Source organism: Clarias gariepinus, chromosome 25, assembly GCF_024256425.1.
Source record: "Clarias gariepinus isolate MV-2021 ecotype Netherlands chromosome 25, CGAR_prim_01v2, whole genome shotgun sequence".
Lineage (NCBI taxonomy): Eukaryota > Metazoa > Chordata > Actinopteri > Siluriformes > Clariidae > Clarias > Clarias gariepinus.
In genome coordinates, this window is record NC_071124.1 from 20,987,793 (window position 1) to 21,001,412 (window position 13,620).

Here is a 13,620-nt window from a genome sequence, read left to right on the forward strand (position 1 = left end):
AAAAATTGAGGTAATCGGTTACATAATTTTTTGTAAAGTAATGATGTTTTCATTTTTAAGTAAACAAAACTATGTGTTTTGAGTTGTTGTACTCATTCATATTAATCGTTCTTTACTTGCATTTATACTGTAAGTAGCCTAACTCATACTATTTAATAGCAATTATATATTTTTTTTGATTGTTGAAAATCAAATAAATTGTTGTTGGTCTTTCGGCTGCCCTCGGCAATGGGTCGCTACATCAGACAATCCGGTCTGCACACGAGCTTGGCATAGGTTTTTATGCCAGATGGCCTTCCTGACACAACCCTCCCGTTTTATCTGGGCTTGGGACAGGAACTTCATCCAGTTGTTGGAAATCAAACCCAGACCTTTCACATGGCAGGCGAAACACCTACCACTGAGCCACCAGTGCCCTATTGCCCTGCTGATGTCAGAAAAAAAGTAATTAGTCTAAAAGATTTTAAGTTGGTAAAACTTTAAGGTGACAGTTACTGTTACTTAGGTAATTACAGATACTTAAAATATCAAATTTGTTCAGCTAACTTGAAAAGTGTAATTTCTACAAACTCATAAATACTAAAAAGTTCTAAATACTCATTAAGGTCTATTAATCTAAACTAATTGTAATTATTTAAGTTAACAGTACTCAATATGTTTAATTACTTTGAGCATTACAGTGTGGATGAAAATGTATAAAACATGTATGAAACAAAAAATTTATATTGATTTTATATACTTATATATTTTATAAATTCAAGGACCAAAAAAGTGCTGCATGTACATGTCTACTGAATATTTAGATCATTTTATTTTTGTTTGTCATTGAAGTACTTCTTAGAATAATAATTCATCACTTTTTTGTGACAATATTTGTCTGTACAAATAATAAAAAAGCTAGACATCCCATAAAAAATACACACGCGTGGCACTGAGGATCTGAATAACCAAGAAGAGGAGAAGTCAGGATTGGGACCAAATGTCTGTGTGTTCATAAGAAAACCTAAACTCATTGGAAAAAAAGCAAGGACAATTTAGTGGTGTTAGCAGGATAACCCCTTGAGATGAGACTTCTCGTTTTCAAGGGGGTCCTCAAGACATAGGACAAAGAGAATACAACACATGTACATTAATAGTCGCTTAAGCTCTCCCTCATCCCACCTCAGCCGCCCCACCCGCCCCACATACTCATTATTGAAAATAAATACATGTAAACAAGAAAAAACACATGTGTGTATGCAAGTATTACTGTTGAAAGCCTGACAACATGTAGCCCATATGCATATGTATATAAACATATTCACATAATATACATACACACACCTACACCCATACTAACATACACACATAATTAAGTAGTAAATAAATTACTAGATAGGTACAATCACACATAGGGAAAACATTTACAGCAATACTGTACTTTGCTTGAAAGTAGGTGAAAAGCAATGAGTTGAAGGAATACAAAGAAGTAATAGATCTTAGAGACCCAGGCAGGGTGAGTCTCCACTCCTTCGTCTATCTATCGTGGACAGTATATCGGATGGTGAGGCACCCCCCCGCCATCTGATTTGACTGTTAAGGTCCGTATTGCGCTAATCATTCAGCGACAAGTGTGTTGCGGCTCTCCTGCATTTTAAATGAGAGATGCGTGTCATCTGTCAGTGATGTTGTGCTTTCGCATCTAGCCATGTCCTTCCCCATTTGCAAAGCTTCTTTACCTGCTTTGCTTAGAGTTTTAACACTGGGCTTATTATTTGACCTCGTTATTGTTATGGCACTCAGTTAGCTGTTATCTCAACTACGAGGCCTGAAATCACACCCTCGCCTCGACGCACCTACATACAGGCTTTGCAAGGAACTTGGGGTTACTGGACAGCCGCGCTACGTTCATCGCTCCGGTCGGCACTACCTGTCAATCGTACTGCCATAATTACTGTATCTCCGTCTCCATCTGCTCTACAGACACGCAATGATTGTGCGCTTCGTCCTGCATTAGCGCTGTTCAACTGTCGGTCACTTACTAACAAGGCTTCTGTGCTCTCCGCGCTGTTAAGTGAGAAAGACCTGGATTTTTTGCTGCTTACTGAAACATGGCAAATACCAAATGACTATTTCTACCTAAATCTTCTTACCCCCTATGGATACAGCTACCTGACCAAACCCCGTCTGACATCGAGGGGCGGCGGTCTGGCTGCCGTCTATCGTAGTAACATTCCTGTTAAAACCATTGACTTTCATGCAACTTCAACCTTTGAATACCTGGTTCTTAAAATCTCTGGTACATTTCCTATGATTGCAATTCTCTTGTATCGTCCACCCAAATCAATGTTAAATTTCTTCACTGAACTGCATTAACTATTAACCCTGTCTTCTTCTATAATCTTACTTGGTGATTTCAACATACATGTTAACAAAGATTGTGCAGACTCCCGTGAACTCATGTCAGTTTTTGAATGTTTTAATCTCGTACAGCACATTAATTTTCCTACACATCTAAAAGGTCACACACTGGATTTAATTTGTACAACTGGTTTACGTAATGTTTCTGTATATGGATCTCAGATTGGACTTTCTGATCACTTTCTCATTGAACTCAGTTGTGAAATGCCTCTCCCCTGCCTCGGGTTAAAATCAACCATTACTTTTCGTAAAATTACTTCTGTTGATCATTCACTGTTTACTGATTCTGTACAGACACATCTTTCAGATATTACTGAACACAGCTCTGCTCTTGATATTCTTGCCAAATATAATAACGCTCTTTCTACTGCCCTTAATATTCACGCCCCACTCAAATGCAGAATCGTACCTTCGACACACACATCACCCTGGTTTACAACCTCACTTCGCGAATTGAAAACCATTGGTCGTCGCCTGGAACGCCTTTATAGGAAAACTGGCTTGACCGTGCATCTTATTGCATACAAGAATCATGTTCAGCTATATAAATTGGCTTTAAATAACGCGCTCTCCAGCTATTATTCTACTCTTATCACAAATGCATCTTCCCGTCCTAAAACACTGTTTTCTGTAGTTAAAAGGGTTATCCAGACACATTTTTCATTAAATGTTAATGATCTTTAGGGTCCTAATGAAAAGTTTGTAATATATTTAATTAAAAATTCTTAATGGTTGTGTAAAAAAAACACTACTTTTAACTGGTAAAAACTAGCTCTGTTCTCAGCAACCTATTTCAATGCATGTTCCTTTAAATGCTTATGATCTTTGCTGAGCCCGCCCCCCAGTTCTGTGGGGCGTGTCTTCACAACACACGTGGGGTATAGCCACGGGCTATGCTTTGTGGGTAATGCAGTCCAAACTGCATTGACTCGACTTGTCTTTCTCATCACTGCCTGGGCATGAATTAACGGGCTGTTACGCTGCCGCGAGCAACAACAACAAAAGCGGAGAAACTTACTGAGAGAGATACAGACGCGATGTGTTTACTGATGTGTTTACATGACTTCTTAATCTTCGACAGACATCGTTATAAACCATCTAACGTTACAAAAGTAAGCATAATATAGTTTTCTGACTACGTACATATTTTGCAACTAGACAATCACCTCAATGCATTGTTTATTATAAACGGGCGATTAGGGATTATATAGAGACGGATGTACATAGAGAAGAAGCCATAACCATGTTCTATGAGAGTATAAGTTAACTTACACTACGCATTCATCATGATTATTAGAAAAGGCGATCTGCAAAGATTTATAGAAAAAGGAATTACACTCACTGAGCCTGGTGAAAATGAAGCAGGAACACGAAGCGTTAGTACAGATCCATTTTTAGGAGCAGCTTCGTAGCAAAACCTGCTTTATATTGACCCTCGTTTATGAAGCAGTCTGGTGAAAAATGATTAGCGCAAACATAAACGCATTTAGGTAGATCGGCGGGGACGTTAGTTTCAAAAACTAAATTCAGCCACTGCGTCCTCAGCGGTTCAGATGTCGGTAGTGAATGATGACTGCTGTGTTCGCTGTTACACCCAACAACTGTACACAACACTCGCTTAGGCGACATTTTGCTCCAGCGGCGAAAAACAATGGCCGACAGCTTCTTCTCACTCGGGACACCAGTGTCAATCAACTAGTGTAGGAGCGGCCTCTTGTGGTGTGGCATCACAGTGACAGGCATTTGCGATTGGCCTGATTTCAGAAGGGGCATGTTATTGTAATAAATGAAAAGAAAACCACTGGGCGGCTCTTTATCATTGTAGAGTGGTTGTGTACACACTCTCCGAACACACAGTTCAGTCCAAACAGCTTAAAAAAGTGCATGTAGGCCCGTATGACCCCTTTAAAGCCAGAATGTGGCGGGACGCTACAGCATGAACAGATTTATTAAGCCCTATCCTGTCGATTACGCTAGAATGTGGCGGGACGCTACAGCATGAAAAGATTTATTAAGCCCTATCCTGCCGATTATGCCCGAATGTGGCGTGATGAGGCGGCGCGCTCGCTCCTCCGAGGGCAACTAAGGGTTAAGGTTAGCACTAAAGATCCGATTACGCCACCCTGGGACACACCTCAGGGACAAAAATATTTAAACCACTCAATTTAGAGGTGAAGCACGCAAGTTCGACTACTTTACAGCAGGCAGGAGACGTGGATAAGATATAAAAAATGGAATTTTGTTAATACAGTTATTTAAAACACATTAAAAACAAAAGAAACCAAAACAAACCCCAGGTCAAACAGGTAAACACAAAATACAGAGAAAGGAAAAAAAAACTAATTGGAAAGACCGGACTGAAATGTATATATTGTTGGATAAACTCAAAATAAACAGAATATTAAGAGCAGAATATGTGTTCTTGTCATCAAAGCGCAGATAGCGCATGATGTCTCTAAAATTTTGTCGAGACATTGTCTCTTTGAAAATAGGATTTTCCAAGTCAGCGGACCAGTAATCATCCAGATTCATGCTTTTACCGCCCGTGATACCTCTCAAATAAATGAGACCAACGAATGCTTTTAGTTCTACCGGCAAGAGCAACACAGCACTGCCTCCAACGCCCGGGTACTGTAAGGATTGCCCACTAGAGGGCACTGTTTGTGTTGTAGTTTTTTGTTGGTAGACTCAGTTTCCCAGAAGGCACCTTGGTCAGGTAATGCAGGTGCTCAACTGAACGAGGTAGCTCATTAGTCACATCATAAATAGCTGGTTGTTCTGGGAAACTGGGTTGAGCATTAATTTTTAGCTCTGTTAAGTGGGCTTTGTTATGTTCTGTTTCAGTTTGTTTAATTATAATTGGCCTTTTGGTTTCTGGAGCTTGAAGTTAGGTTTATATTTGTTTTAATTTAGTATGTCTCTTTGTCTCTGTCTCCTAGCAGGATTAGCCTCTAGAAGAATTAGTCTTTTGTGTTCACCCTCATGTTTGACTAACCTCCTTTGCATGTGTAGTTTTTAGTCTGTATAAATACTAATCAGTGCACTACTAACCTGCTTAGATCTTAGTCTGTCTAGTCTTTAAGTCTGTTTAGATCTTGGTCCGTTTAGGTACTAACTTGTTTAGCCACTAACCTTTAGAGTTCTTAGTCTGTTTCATACCTAGTCTGTTCATCCCTTGGGTCTCTGGCTACTAGCCTTTTTAGCAATAAGTCTGTTTAGCTACTAGCTAGCTTAGCAGCTAATGTGCATAGCTGCTAGTAGGCCTAGCCAAGTCTGTCGTGTGTGTGTGTGTGTGTGTGTGTGTGGCCCCTTGCATGTATTGTCCCTTGTGTTTCGTCCGCTAGGCTGTTAAGTGTCTTGTCTGGTTTGTATCCGTTGTATTGTATTAGTTTGTGTAATCCCTAGTCTGTGTATGTTCAAGTGTTTTGAGTTCTGTTTATAGTATGCTCCAAGGTAAAGCAAACTTCCTTTGTTTGTTTGCATCATTAAAAGACTTTTACACCTCATCCCCTTCTGCGTTTATGCCTCAACACCATGCCCAGTCCAACATCAACAGTACGTGACAAAATGAACAGCTCTAAGTAGCTGAATATAGTCAATTTTACTATGGTGGATTCCTGCCAACAGGACAAGAACTTAAAAATATAACGCTTAGATTTGGTTTATTATAATCTTAAAGTAGTCAAATTTACCTCGTGTTTTCTATATTCATTTATTTAGGCTTTTACTATAGGATTTATTCAATTCAATTCAATTTTATTTGTATAGGGCTTTTAGCAATTTTCATTGCCGCAAAGCAGCTTTACACAGTCAAAAGAATTATTTAAGTTTGTATGAAATGTGAATTTGTATGAATCAAAATGGTCAGTTTGTCCCTGGTGAGCAAGCCGAGGGCGACAGTGGCAAGGAAAAACTCCCTGAGATGGTAATAGGAAGAAACCTTGAGAGGAACCAGACTCAACAGGGAACCCTGTTTTCTGAAACAGAAAGCAGTAAATGATCTGCATTTATACAGTGTGTAGGGTGGGAGGCAGTTCAGCTATAATAGCTGATGTTAATTGATGTTAATATGGAGTCCAGGTAGTTATTGAAGACCCAGGTAGACTTGTAAGAAGTTCCAGTCATGAACTATCGAACTGTCAAGTCCCCAGAGAAACAGTTGGCAACACCAGTCAAGGCCAGAACCATTTTCTAGGTAGAGAGAATCATTCCCAGACACCAGACGCATCCCAGAGAGACACACGGGGCATCCATGTGACGAGATCTTCAGCCAGAAGCGGGGCACCAGGATGGGTCAGACAGGTCCGGAGGGCAGAGGGAGTCTGGATCACTGGCAGCTCAGGAACGACATGTGTAGCTCGACAGAGAGAGAGAAAGAGTGAAAGGGGGGACAGGAGGAGAGAGGAAAAAGAAAGAGGGGGGGAAAGAGAAGAAGAGGAGAGATGGCAGTTAGGTATGAAGGGGTCCGTCAGACAACGGTAATTTGTCTTCAGTCTGTTGAATTCAGCGGATGTGGACTCATAGCTGTGCTTGTTGTAACTGAAAAAATGCTGCAATTTCTTAAGTCTTTCCACTCCATGATCGCTGAAATCCGACATGACCCTACGTTAGGCTACGTCTTGACTCATTTGCATACAGACAGTGATTGGATGTTTATCGAGGGCTCAGGGGAGGTGTGTGCACGCGCGTACTTGTATTGTTATAAAAATTCTAAATGTAAACAAACAAAAAACAGCTTATTTTTTAGAGGTAAACGGAAAAGTGAAGTTGTTCGGTGTCGCTATGCAGATGTTGCACTCAGTGTGGTTACCGAAATCTTTGGTTTAGTTCTCATTGAGTGGCCACACATTACTTCCAGATTTCCCTCGCTTTTATTACATGATTCTTATGTGAGCATAAACAGTGAAACATTCCGCAGGTTTATAATACACCACGGCCAGGTGCACCATGTTATTATTTATTTTTCTTTGTCCCCTTAGAGACGCTATAGTAGGTTTTCCCAGTTGAATATGAAATTTATATCGCTGATTATCAACGCGGGAATGAATGGCGCATTGTCCAAGTGCAAGTTGATCTTGGAGCTAAACTATTTTCCAATCCTTGTGTGTCAGCAACAGCTTTTTATTCAAAACAATAGCCGGTCAAAATGACCAGTAAACCGTGTTAAAAGTAGGTAACACTGGCACAAGTTTACAGTGCACATTATTTACTTTCTTGGGAAATGTAGATTATTTGTCATAGCAAAAATGTGTTCCTTTTCAAAATTATAAATTAATATTAAAATGTTTACATTAAACATATACTATGATGGTAATTATAACATTGTGATTTGCTCATATTTTTTCTGACTGATTGATACAGTATCTGCTATGGTGTGGAGGGAATAAAAAACGGCAGGTTGCACTGTACAGAATGTTATGAACCTAAAGTGCTCCAAAAAGTTCTATATAAGTTGACTAAAACATAGTGTTTGTCATCTTATACCACAGCTATTACCAGACATCTTTAACTCTGCAGAAAATAAATTAGCTTGTATTGTAGCCCATTTTAGTAGACTACAGTTCTGCTTTTAACAAACCATCTCTTACAAAGTTACACATAAACTGTCTTTACTTGCCCTGCACATTACACTGTGACTGGCTTTTGGACTTTCTTATTGGAAGCCCCAGTTTGTAAGGATTGGAACAGGACCTCAGCCAACGTTATCACAATTACAGGTACTGTACTTCACTGAGATGTGTCCTCAGCCCTATCCTCTACACCCTCAGGACAACATCATCAAGTTTGCAGGCAACACCAGTGATAGTATACTGTAGATAACTGATAAAGCAGCCTATAGATTGTAGTTGGAGAAGGAGGACTGCCTCCATCCTCAAAAAACCCACTATGAGCACAAACTTTTTACATCTCTTCCCTTAGGTCAAAGGTACATAAGTGTGAAATGCAGGACTTTCAGGCTAAATAACTTTTTTTTTTTTCCCTCACTGCCATCAGACTCCTAAACTGCTGACATGGTCTTTCATCTAAACCTGGCTGTTGACACTGATCTTTGAACATTCATTGCACAATTTGCAATCATTTCCACAATCATTGCGCAACCCCATTGTGCATACCCATTGTGGACTTTTTGACACACTTTGCACACTTCATGGACTGTTCAAAACTGTGTTATTCTCTTCTCTTGTTTTATATACTGCACACGTGTGTAATTTGCACAACGCACAGGGACATTTTTTTTCTTTACAATAAACCTAAAACTTGAAACTTACAGTGAGAAAATATGTACATGATAAGGTAAATAAAAAAATTACCAAACTAAATAAAGAGCAGTAATTAGTGATGTGCTATTTACATTATGATTTATTTTAACCTATGTTTTTACAGAGGTTAAAAGACAGCCAGGCTCCAGGCCTCCCGCGACCTTGAATACAGGATAAAGCAGTAGAGGATGAGTGAGTGAGATTCTGTAGGACAGAGACAAGTCGCTGTGACCATGCACACAAACAACAGTTTAAAAGGTCAGTCTAAAAATTTGTTCACATTGTGGTTTCAGACAACACTGCACGCTTAGCAGAAAAAGGAACTGCTTTACTACAGGAAAGAAGTTTGTGAAATTTAATACAAATTTACCACAAGCTCACTGACTCACTCATCATCTATACTGCTTCCATATCAAAAGCTATTGTAGGTTTTTCCTCCTAATCTTATTGTTGACCATTTGTCTCCATCTAACTCTGTTTACATCATCTTGCCTTGTCACTGCAATGTTCTCATGTCCTCTCTTACTTCATCAATAAACTTTCTCTTGGACTGCTTATGACTGTACAGTACATTGCTTTTCCATTTCATAATTTTATTACATTTTTATTTCAGATTTTAATCTATTTTAATACTTTTATTTTCTTTTTTTAGGGTCATGGGCGTTGGTACAAACATTTCACTGCATATCATACTATGTATGACTGTGTATGTGACAAACAAACTTTAAATTTAATTTGATTTTTTTATAATTAAGTCACTCTGTGTACAGGATTACCATGCTGCTCACATACTTCTCCAGTTCTCCAGTTTCAGTCAACTGTCCAAAACCTGTTGTTAAGTTCCCGGTGTGTGAACCACCAGCAACTTAAACAACAGTTATTGCACTCCCTTTGTTTCTTGGACCATTTCCATCACTTGTATCCAGCCCAGACATTAATAAAAGTTTCTAAAATTTTGCTCTGGTTCTGCTGTGTCCTGCTTTTGGGTTCCACTTATCTGCACCCATTCTGATAGCTGGTCTGACTACGGTCCTGTGAACTTTACCTATCATTCTTGTCCACCCGTTCGAGTGTCACTGATCACTCCTCTTACTCTTCTCCTTTTTACCCTGCCTGCACTCTTTTCTTCACTTCTCACCTCCATACTCTCAATTGTTTTGGACAGTTGACCCTTAAATAACTGACGAAAAACAAGTAACGTACTTTAATATTTTTTTTGTACCACCATTGGCTGTTATGTGGCATCATTTTGATGAGCTTATACAAAGTCACAGCATTTTTCATCCAGACTTGCATTCATTTTTCCCCAAGATTTTGTGTTGATGATGAGAGTCAGACCATTGTTTAAAAATCTTCTCCAGCACATTAAAGCCCAATCCCAATTCTATTTTCTACCCCTTCCCCTACCCCTCACCTCTTCCCCTTGTCCCTTGAAACGAAGTGGAAAGGGGAAGGGTTAAAATATTTCCCCTAAGAAATGGGACACCACTACAACACTGTTATCCGTCATCATACGTATCCGTTCATTTACATGTACACATATGGCCATAAGCAAAACAAACAATGCGGTATTAAATGTTCGCCAAACTGCCATGCTACTGAACTTTTATATTTGTTTGTAGTATGCAGTAAAGTATATAGGACATAAAAATATATTTTTGTAATATCGTGCAATCTGTGCTATCTGCTAGCAAACTTTAGCGATTTTTTTTTGCAAACGTTTCTTTACAGAAGAACACCATAAACACAAACACAAGACTAAAGGTAATATACATATAATGAAAACTTGTCATAAAAGTCCTTATTAATGGCAAAAATTCATTACATTTATTGGTCTGCTTGCTCGAGTGAGCGGCCATCTTGAAAATTTCGCTTAGCCCTTCGTTTGAAGTGAGGTCCCGAAAAATCTTCGTTTGGAGGGCTATCTGGCCCTTCCCCTTACCCCTCCAACCAAAAGAGAAATGAGACACCCCTTAAATGTATTCTTAGTGGGGTTAAGATTGACCCTTTTCCAATGTTCCACAGTCCATTCTTTATGCTTCCTAACAAATCCCTTCTGTTAGCATTTTTTTCTGATTAGCCTTACAGATAATTGATTTTTTTCTTAAGGCTACACAGCTGTTTAGTCCCAGTCCCTTGAGTTCTCTTTATTTTGTGCATGTGGAAATGCTCTTATGTTCACCGTTAAACATAGCTGTGAGTTCTACCAAAAGATTATTAAAGATAATGCTTCACCACTATAATTACAGGTTTTAAATGTTTAAATGACCAAATTTACAATAGAAATAACACTGTTTGTAGCCTGGTACAAAAAAAAACAGTTTAAATCAGTTATATCTCCATAGTTAGATATTTAATTCATAACAAATGTAAATGGGGTAGATTTTATTTAATTTATTTTCAGTTAAACTTGCATAAAGCCTTACATTCTGCATAATTAGGGGTGTGAAAACTGTATTGCCGGTACCAAACCACTAGCTGTCTGCTATGCATCACTGTAGGTAACCTTCTACCTGCAATCAATGTTGTTTGACTTACAATATGAAATATAGGGGTATTGAACAGAATCAAGAACTGCAAAAAGAAAGTGGAAGAAAATGTTCTCATCTAAACATATTTCTGCAAAGTCTGCCTTCTAAAATGTCTCCGAACATTGCTGGTCTCATGACAATCCTATAAACTTTTTTTATACTTGCTGAAACCTTTCTGGCACAGATCATTCCTGCTACTCTTCTCTGCTTGGACCCTCTTCTTTACACAAAACTGCTCTGAATATTTGTACAATTTAGGCACTTTGGATTTTTAGTTTGTAACCTCCAAACACATTACAATATTGCACAATATTAGCTAGGCCAAGTTAGTACCAGAAACAAGGCACAATAATGGAACACTGCCACCAAACACTCATCTACAGGTATGGATTTACAGACACTGTAGGTTTAAAACCTGCATTGTAATTACTTCCCTCATAAGATTAAATTGTATTTAATATATTTACCCTTATTCAATTTAATTAAATTTTATTTATATAGCGCTTTTACCAATGGTTGTCTCAAAGCAGCTTCACAAAAATGAAAGAAATTCATAAAAAAATAAATAAATAAATAAAATAGACTGTAACTTTTTAGATTATAGATAACTTTATATATTGTAACTTTAACAGGGGGGCCTTTTCTTCTTTCATGTCACCTGCAATGTTATCATTTCACATGCGCATGTTAATGAGAATAACATTACATCATTAAACCGGGAAGAAGTCACAGTTTTAATGACGTACAGAACACAATGCCTCAGGAAATACGATCTGTCTGTTTACACGACCATTACATTAGCACATATCTCATTTATATATGATTTATTTCCACATACAGTATGAAGGAGGCCTGAAACCGATCTCAAAATATCGGAATGCATGCGTTTTTTTTCCGTTTACATGGACATGGAACATATCCGATATGTGTCACATATGAGCAAAAAATCGGAATTGGGTCACATTGAACTGACAGTGTAAACGTAGCTATAGAGAGACCCGAAAACAGACAGGTGATAGGAAATATATTTGCATTTTCTAGATAAAACAATAAGGGTTCTAGCAGACAAGAGCTGTTTGGATATATATTCCCTGTCTGGTTACAGGCTAGAAGGTGTATCACATAAGGCGTCAGGAAGCGCAGTGAGGGTGAGGATGTTCTCTGTGCACCGGAATCTTCTATCAGATTTTAATACCTTACAATATTATATCATCTTACATGTAGCATGCTTTGAATCATGAGCTGTTCTTTTCCTTCCCTAAATTCTCCCTTCTCATAATTCTACTACTGGTTAATTTTGTGGTCGAATTTTGTAACTCTGTCTCTCTCTCTCTCTCTCTCTCTTTATCTATTAGTTCAGTTCAGCAGTGTTTATTGGCATGAATGTTAAAAATCACAAATTCTTGGCACCTTTTGCGTTAAAAACCAAACTGAAAGCGGCTTCCTTTTCTTCTTGCTACCGTCCTTGATAACATTCTTGGGATGCTATTTCTTAACCAAATCTTGCACAAAAAAAATAAAAAAAATAAACTAATTTGCTTGGCTTTCCACTGAAACAAACAAGTTTTGATTGGTTACCGGAAGTAAGTGCAACTGCTCGGTCGCTCATATGCCAAAAATGCTTTACATGCTAAGGCAAACTTCTTGCAAAATTTTTGTTCATAAGGCAAAAATTAGCAAAAGAGGGCTGCTCATGGACCGAGGTATCATTATACCTGTTACTCCCATTCCTGATGTAAATGTGGATTCAGAAGCAGCACAGAATCTCTTTGATACACATCCATTTAAAGAAATCATGGAAAAGGTGATTATCATGAAAGATATAAAGAGAAAAGAAGAAGAAGAAATTTAGATATAGATTAGATATACTGCTGAAGAAGTCACTTTTTACTTACTCTATTGTCAGTTCTGTAATTTGTATATGCATATTGCATGTATCTTCTGATCCAGTAAAGCACATTGTTAATTGAATTTAGTTATGAAAATATTATTTCAATTAGGCAGCTGTAATTGCAGCAAAAGGTGGTTTTACATATCGACTCAGGGGGCTGAATATTTACGCACGCCCCACTTTGCTGTTATTTATTTGTAAAAATGTTTGGAATCATGTATGATTTTCGTTTCACTTCTCACATCTACACCACTTTGTATTGGTCTTTCACGTGGAATTCCAATAAAATTGATTCATGTTTGTGGCTGTATTGTGACAAAATGTGGAAAAGTTCAAGGGGGCCGAATACTTTTGCAAGCCACTGTATTAGAAAAGTTCAGGGTCAGGATAGAACTGTGACTTAGTCTGGATCCAGTCTGCGGTTCGCTGTTTTGTGATGTCTGCTGTAGGGGATCCCACAATAATGGTTCTGTAATTGGCAGGTACCAGACATCCAGACATCTCCTCTACATAATTATAAAAAGAAAACAGAACTTCA